This window comes from Narcine bancroftii, chromosome 4 (assembly GCF_036971445.1).
Source record: "Narcine bancroftii isolate sNarBan1 chromosome 4, sNarBan1.hap1, whole genome shotgun sequence".
NCBI lineage: Eukaryota > Metazoa > Chordata > Chondrichthyes > Torpediniformes > Narcinidae > Narcine > Narcine bancroftii.
In genome coordinates, this window is record NC_091472.1 from 210,462,768 (window position 1) to 210,471,303 (window position 8,536).

Sequence of the window (8,536 nt, forward strand, 5' to 3'; positions counted from 1 at the left end):
TAAAATGGGAACAAGATCTAAACAAAGATAAAGAATGAAACATGGGAGAAGTTATGCTCAGGAACTAAGAAATACAATAAACACGAGGTTACGTATGATACAATATAACTGGATACACAGGCTATACATTACACCTCAAAAGTTAAATAAATGGGACCCAACAGTATCTGACAGATGTTTTTGCTGTAAAAAGGAAATAGGAACAACAATTCATGCAATTTGGACATGTAAGAAAGTGAAAAAATTTTGGGAATATCTAAACCAGATATTAATTAAAATCACAAAAAGCAATATACCAAAAAACCCAGAGATCTTCCTCCTAAGTAACATAAAAAAACAAAGAATTTGGACTCGATTTGGATGGTTCACAAAAAAGATTTGTTATGATAGCCCTAGCTGTAGCAAAAAAAATGTATTATGTCAGCCTGGAAATTAGAAGATAACTTGAGAATACAACAATGGTATATAGAAATGAATAAATGTATTCCATTAGAAAAAATAACATATAATTTAAGAAATAACATTACAATATTTGAACAAATATGGATCCATACATGAAACATAATAGAGAAAACCTACCGTGGACATCTACCACCTAAAATGACAGAAGGAGAAGAGTGAAAAGAACTGACTCAGTGGAATTTCTTGTTTATTTTTATTGAGTGACAACATTGTTTGACGGGTTTAATGTATCTTAATTTCTGAACTTTAAATGGGAGGGGAGGGAAGGGGGGAGGAGGGAAGGGGGGAGGAGGGAAGGGGGGAGGAGGGAAGGGGGGAGGAGGGAAGGGGGGAGGAGGGAAGGGGGAGGAGGGAAGGGGGGAGGAGGGAAGGGGGGAGGAGGGAAGGGGGGAGGAGGGAAGGGGGGAGGAGGGAAGGGGGGAGGAGGAAGGGGGGAGGAGGGAAGGGGGAGGAGGGAAGGGGGAGGAGGAAGGGGGGAGGAGGGAAGGGGGGAGGAGGGAAGGGGGGAGGAGGGAAGGGGGGAGGAGGAAGGGGGAGGAGGGAAGGGGGGAGGAGGGAAGGGGGGAGGAGGGAAGGGGAGGAGGGAAGGGGGGAGGAGGGAAGGGGGGAGGAGGGAAGGGGGGAGGAGGGAAGGGGGAGGAGGGAAGGGGGGAGGAGGGAAGGGGGAGGAGGGAAGGGGGGAGGAGGGAAGGGGGGAGGAGGGAAGGGGGGAGGAGGGAAGGGGGGAGGAGGGAAGGGGGGAGGAGGGAAGGGGGGAGGAGGGAAGGGGGGAGGAGGGAAGGGGGGAGGAGGGAAGGGGGGAGGAGGGAAGGGGGGAGGAGGGAAGGGGGAGGAGGGAAGGGGGGAGGAGGGAAGGGGGGAGGAGGGAAGGGGGGAGGAGGGAAGGGGGGAGGAGGGAAGGGGGGGAGGGAGGGAAGGGGGGAGGAGGGAAGGGGGGAGGAGGGAAGGGGGGAGGAGGGAAGGGGGGAGGAGGGAAGGGGGGAGGAGGGAAGGGGGGAGGAGGGAAGGGGGGAGGAGGGAAGGGGGGAGGAGGGAAGGGGGGAGGAGGGAGGGGGGAGGAGGGGAGGGGGAGGAGGGGAGGGGGAGGAGGGGAGGGGGAGGAGGGGAGGGGGAGGAGGGGAGGGGGGAGGAGGGGAAGGGGGAGAGGGGAGGGGGGAGGAGGGGAGGGGGGAGGAGGGGAGGGGAGGAGGGGAGGGGGAGGAGGGAGGAGGGGAGGGGGGAGGAGGGGAGGGGGGAGGAGGGGAGGGGGGAGGAGGGGAGGGGGGAGGAGGGGAGGGGGAGGAGGGGAGGGGGGAGGAGGGGAGGGGGAGGAGGGGAGGAGGGGAGGAGGGGAGGGGGGAGGAGGGGAGGGGGGAGGAGGGAGCTGTAGGTCAGTGGTAAAAAATGGTTCGGCACACACTAGGGCTGAAGGCGCCTATTTCTGTGCTGTAATGTTCTCTGGTTGCTGACCACTGACTCTACGTGCAAGTGCACCTTCAGGGAGTCTTGCATGAGAACTCCCAAGTCCCTCTGATTTCTAAAAGTCCATATCTTTATTCCTTCTCCCAAAGTGCATGATCATACACTTCTCCACACTGCATCTGCCATTTCCTTGCCCAATCTTCCAACCTGTCTAAACCCTTCTGTAGACTTCCTTAACACTACCCGCCCCTCTTCCCACCTTTATATCATCTGTAAAGGAAAACCGCTTCAGGGTGGCGTTCCTCGAAGAGACTTCACTGTGGAGCAGCTGAATGGAGTTAAACAAGAAAGTCTCCAAATGCTGGTTGAGAGCAGAGGATTCCAGAGGGGAAACCTTAAGAGGGACTCTCACAGACCTCCCTTCAAAAGTATGTTAGTTCTTGCATATGTATTCTCGATGCACTGACGTGAACGTCATTGGGAAAGATCTGGTCAGGGAGTTTGTTAAGATTGGCCAATTGCCAAAGAGACTGGAAAGACAACATGGTGAAGAGAATATTGCATTCAATTCTGGTCACCTCGTTACAGGAGGGATGTGGGTGACACGACTAGTATAGCGATTAGCGTAACACTGTACAAAGCCAGTGAATGGTTTGAATCCTGCACTGTCTGTAAGGAGTTTGTACATTCACCAGTGTCTGTGTAGGTTTTTCACGGGGACTCTGGTTTCCTCCACTGTTCAAAATGTACCAGGATATATGTCAATTGGGTGCAATTGGACGGCACAGGCTTGTGGACCAAAAGGGTCCACAACCTACAAACCCCGTACACATTTGAAAGGTAGGAGAAAACTAGAACACCCAGAGGAGACACGGGGAGAATGTACAAACTCCTTACAGACAGCGCTGGATTTGTACCCGTGTTGATGAAACTATAATACTATTGCACGAGATGCTCAGCTAACTGTGGTGCCGGTGATGTATTTTACAGGAATCTTTAAGCATGTCTTTGGATATTTAGAAGATGAATTGGGAAATTATCCAGAATAATTCACGGGATGAGGGCCTTCCATTACCTGGTTTGTCTGTGGAATAGCTGGTAGTTCAACTGGGAACAGAGAAAGTTACGATGAGCTATCTAAATAGAGAAAAAGGCAGAAGCAAAGCTTGTTTACACAGTTAATTCAGATACTTGAATTAAAAAATCTCTCTCAGGCATAAATTAGAAGTTATTTTTGGAAAGTAAAATCCAAATCAGAACAAAAGCAGGAAAGAGTTTACATTTTAGTTTTTGCCATTAACCAAAAAGGACCGGACCTGAAATGCTGGACATTAGGGTATGGGTTCAAGAGACGGCAAATTCTAGAATCTGAAGCAAAAATCCTATCTGCTGGAGGAGGTCAATGGCTCAAGGGGCTTTAGTGGGGGGAAAAGAATTGCCAGTGGTTTCTGAACCTTCCCCCCCCCCCCCCTACTTGAGGTCATCCCTTACTAACACAGAGCACCTGTGGCATTCTGTGTAAAGGATTAGTAAGAGATAACTTCAAGTGGTATGTGAGTGGAAAGAAAAAGGTTGGGAACCACTGCCTTAGATGCTGCCTGAAGTGCTTCCTGCTTTTATTATATATTCCTTATTTGTGTTTTGTGTCAGTTCAAACTGTAGCCGTTACCTACTGGGGTTTGGATCCCGGCAAGGTCTGCAGAACCGAATGGCCAGGTTTGTCTTCTGAGCAACTGGAAAAGAAAGCGATGGTCAAAGCAGGATTAATGGCTGTCTTCGTTACCCATAATCCCCCATGCACCTGGAACCGCTCTGCCAGTGCCAGGGAAGCGCGCATGCCTGTTGCCGGAGAACCATAACACTACAGCACAGAAATCAGGCCACTTGGCCGTCCCTAATAATCTCATCATCATCATCAGAAGGTGCTTTCAAATCGCTGCACCCTGGTAGCCCTCCTGGGACCAGGGTGTGATTACTGGGTCATGGAGGCAGGATGCACCTTTCAAATCGCAGTCAGACCTACCCGATAAATCACCAACCCAGTGATTTAAGATCACAAGATAAAGGAAGAGAAGCAGGCCACTAGGCCCATCGAGTCTGTTCCGTGACTCTACACTAAGCTGAACTATGCTCACCCCTAGTTCCAATTTCCACCCTTTTCCCCATATCCCTTGATACCCTTACTAATTAGATACTTAGCTATTTCCTGTTTAAATTCTCCCAATGATCTGGCCTCCACCGCCATATGCGGCAGTGAGTTCCACAGATCCATGACCCTCTGACTAAAGAAGTTCTTCCTGGATAATTTTAAGACTCTTGTCCTTGATACACCCACCAAGGGAAACATCCTACCCGCATTCACTCTGTCAAAACCTTTCAAAATGACTCTATGAGATCCCCTCTCAATCTTCTCAGAGTACAACCCAATAACTGCCAAACATTCCTCATAAGTTAGCCCCTGCATTCCAGGAATCATCCTGGTAAATCTCCTCTGCAATCTCTCCAACAACATCACATCCTTTCTAAAATAAGGGGCCTGTGGAAGATGTATATTTGGATTTTCAAAAGGCTTTCGATAAGGTGCCGCATGTTAGGCTGATAAATAAGATGATGGCCCGTGGAATTACAGGGAAGTTATTAAACTGGATAGAAAATTGGCTGATAAGCAGGAAGCAAAGGGTTGAAATTATGGGATCCCACACAGAATGGCTGCCTATAACATGCAGTGTTCCGTGGGGTCAGTCTTGGGGCCGCTGCTGTTTACAATTTATAGAAACGATTTGGATTATGGAATGAATGGTTTTGTGGCCAAATTTGCAGATGACAACAAAATAGGTGGCAGAGCAGAAAGTGTTGAAGAAACCATAAAGTTGCAGAAGGATATAGACAGATTAGGAGACTGGGCAAAAATATGGCAGATGAGATACAACATGGAGAAATGTACGATTCTACATTTTGGCAGTGGCAATAAACAGGCAGAGTACTATTTGGATGGGGAGACAATTCAAACCTTGGAAGTGCAGAGGGACCTGGGGGTCCTCGTGCAGGGAAACCTAAAAGTTAATTGCTAGGTGGGATTGGTAGTAAAGAAATGAGGTCTCACCAGTGCCCCACAGAGCCTCATCAACACCTCTTTACTCATACACTATTCCTCTTGAAATGAATGCGAGTACAGCATTCACTTTCTTTACATTATAATTTCCACAGCACCGTTTTCTATCTGTCCTATGTCAACACGTCTCTCTTTTACTCTTTTAGTTTTTTTTATATATTGTTTGCCAATCTCCTTTCATAACTCATCTTTTCTTTCCTAATATCTTTCTTTGTCTCTTTCTGTAAGTTTCTAAAAGAATCCCAGTCTTCTGATTTCCCACTAATTCTACATTCCTTGTATGCCCTCCCCTTTGCTTTAATCTTGGCCTTCACCTCTTTTGTTAGCCACATTGATACCATCTTTCCTTTGACAAATTTCCTTTTCCTTGGAATATATCCATCCTCCATGCTTTTAATTACTTCAAAATTATCTTCCAATCCTGCTCTGTCCTCCAACTGGTTTGCTTTTCCAGTCGACTTGAGCTGGTTCCTTTATGAGAAAGAAAATTTATTATATTTTTTCCTTTTCAAATTTGAAATTAAATTCAACCACGTTATGATCACTGCTTCCTAGAGGTTCTATGACCTTAAACTCCCTAACGACCTCAGGTTCATCGCACATGACCCAATCGAGAAATGCGGATCCCCTGGTGGGCTTCTCAACAAGCTGTTCAAAAAAAGCCATCTCTTAGGTTTTCTACAAACTCTCTCCCCTGGGATCCGGTAAATTCCTGTCCTTACCAATCTTCAGTCATATTAAAATTATTTTGGTATTGTGACATGCCTTTTGTATTTCCAGCTGTAACTTATAGTCCACTTCCAAACTGCTGTTTGGGGGCCTGAATATATCTGCTAATATGTTTTTTTTACCCTTGACATTCATTTCTTAATTCATCCCATAATGATTCTACCACTTTAGACCCCATGACCCTTTTTTCTATTAATTTAAAGTCATTACTTACCATCAGAGCTACCCCTCCACCTCTACCCACCTGGGATCCCGGCCCCGCGATGACATGGTGATGGACGCATCTCACACTCGCTAGAAGTACCGGCCGTCAGTTGGTACTTTATTTCAATATATTTTGGAAGGAACATACAATGTGTTGATACTATCATAAAGCACATTTGTCACTAATAATGGGGAAGAACGAAACAATATACTTCACTCTACCTGTGATATTTAATCAATTGCTTCCATTTCTGCATTTCAAACTTTTAATGTAGTCTCGATGCAGAAACAGCTTAAGAAAACTTAATTCTTTTCTGGATTCAACAACCAAAGGCAGTGGTTGCCCAAAATGTACCATGCAACTGTGTTTTCCTGGAGTACTGGTTAATGATATCATCAAAATGGTTTCAGCTTTGCTTCTGACAACCTGAAGCCCTGTGTCCCTGTATTAGTATTAGTAAATTAAAGGTTTGGTTTTAACTACCATCCTGAAAGAAGCCCTAATATAAAAATGTGTCATGGTAACCTGCCCCTCCCCCTACCAACGATGTGCCACTGCCCCGAACAAGGGGGGGAGCAGTTACTGCTGAAAATGCCTCTCCAGTTTGTGATGACTGCTCAATGTGAGATGCAGGAGCAATGGCCGTCCTCCTTACCCATAGTCCCCCATGCTGCTGGAACTGCTCTGCAGCATCAAGGTGGTTCCAGCAGTGTGGGGGATTATGGGTAAAGAAGATGACCATTGCTCCTGCACTCCTACATTAAGCCGTCACCGTGAACTGGAGCAGCGATCACAGCAGTGGCAAATCGCGGCTCCCCACTCTCCTCCCCCGATCCCGGCAGTGACCACTCTCTCTTCAAATGCAGCAGAGGTCTCTCTCCCTCTGATAGCAGCCCCTCACTCTCCACCCCCATCCACCCCCCGATCATGGCTCCCCACTCTCCTCTCCCGATCGCCACTCCCCACGTAGCGGAGGTGACCACTCTCACCCTCCAATCGCAACCCCCAATCTCCCCATTGCGGCAGAGGCCACTCTCTCCCCAACTGTGGCAGCAGCTTCTCTACACCAAACCCCCCCAACTACAGCAGCGTTACTTCAGCCAGGGGTCTCCCTGTGACGCACGCACTCAAGTGCTGACGTCACGAGAGTAAACAGGTCAGCCATTTCCCCTTTGAAACCGCTGGAGCAGGATGCCCGGAAACGTTTTACTGGATTCCCTGACCAAATCTGAGGCAGGTCAGGGACCTGGTTGGGTTCTGTCCGGGTTCACCAAGTTGGACCCTTTCAAATCGCCACGTAAGTGGGTTGCTAATGCAGGTTAACCCCATTTTACATGGCAGTTTGAAAGGGCCCAGTGAGATTACACCAGCCGGTTCCCAGTTACTTTGCAGCCTGGCGGTAGCGTGCTGTCTCGGTGTACCACGGCTACTACTTTACCCACAACTTTATGCCAGAAACCCACCTATCCTGCTCAGTGCCCCCTTACTCCCTCAACCCTCCAGCAACGCGCCTGCGCCCCAGTGCTCCCCTCCAGCAACGTGCCTGCGCCCCAGTGCCCCCCTCCAGCAACGCGCCTGCGCCCCATCACCTCCCAGCAACACGCACGTGCCCCAGCGCTCCCTCATCCCCCCAGCAATGCGCCTGCGCACCCGTGCTCCCTTATTCCCCCCAGCAAAGCGCCTGCATCCCCGTGCTCCGCCCCTGCAACGCGCCTACGTTCCAGTGCACCCCTCCAGCAACGCGCCTGCGCCCCCGTGCTCCCTCATCCCCCCCCCCACAGCAACGCGCCTGCGCCCCCGTGCTCCCTCATCCCCCCCCAGCAACGCGCCTGCGCCCCCGTGCTCCCTCATTCCCCCAGCAACGCGCCTACATCCCCGTGCTCCCTCAATAACTTCCCCAGCAACGAGCCTGCGCCCCCGTGCTCTCATCCTCCCCAGCAACGCGCCTGCTCCCCCGTACTCACTCATCCCTCCAAGCAACGCGCCTGCCCCCGAGCTCCCTCATTACCCCCCCCAGCAACGCGCCTGCGTCCCCGTGCTCCCTCAATAACCCCCCCCCCCCACACCCCCAGCAACGCGCCTGCGTCCCCGTACTCCTTCTTCCCACCCTTTCTCTTCAGCCAGACGTGAGGTGCAGGAATATTCTCGGGCCCCCGGTACTGGGACTGACCAGAAGTGGCAGATTCCAGCCCCTCCGAAGGCTCGCAGCGACTCTCCCCGGCAGGAGCTGCTCCTCAAGCCGGGCCTCAGAACCGATGCATCCGCCGCTGGTGATGCTCGGAGCCGTTTGTCCCCTCCGCGCATGCGCTCATCCCGGTGCGATCTGCGCGTGCGCGTTTGGTTCAGCCCCCGAGAACCAGGCAATGACGTGTCGGTGGAAGTACCAGGTCGGGGGGGGGGCGAGACGTCGGTGGGGAGCGGGGAAGAAGCAGGCAGGGAGTAGAGGGGTAGCGGAGGGAGGGGGAACATGCTCATTCTCACACTCACAAACATATACTCTCACACATGCTCACTCAGACGCACACTCACATGTACACGTACACACACAGTTTCGCACAGACACACGTGCGTACACACACACACTGTAGGGGACTCCCTATTATGTGGATGGGAATGGGTTATTAAAT

The 8,536-nt window shown here is 50.3% G+C and overlaps 1 protein-coding gene across 10 annotated transcripts in view; it reads right to left on the reverse strand.

Moving 5' to 3' along the window:
- LOC138761545 (endothelial zinc finger protein induced by tumor necrosis factor alpha-like) overlaps nt 1-8,211 on the reverse strand; it is a 68,416-nt gene extending 60,205 nt beyond the window's left edge. For 2 of the 10 annotated variants that reach the window (XM_069933856.1, XM_069933851.1), the window contains exon 1: nt 3,537-6,571. The gene's annotated coding sequence lies outside the window, so the exon portion shown is untranslated. Of the gene's footprint in view, nt 1-3,532; nt 6,572-6,898; nt 7,450-8,079 lie in introns of those variants that run through there. The other 8 variants (XM_069933854.1, XM_069933850.1, XM_069933857.1 and 5 more) reach the window with 7 other exon arrangements.
- Between the last annotated feature and the right edge of the window lie 325 nt (nt 8,212-8,536).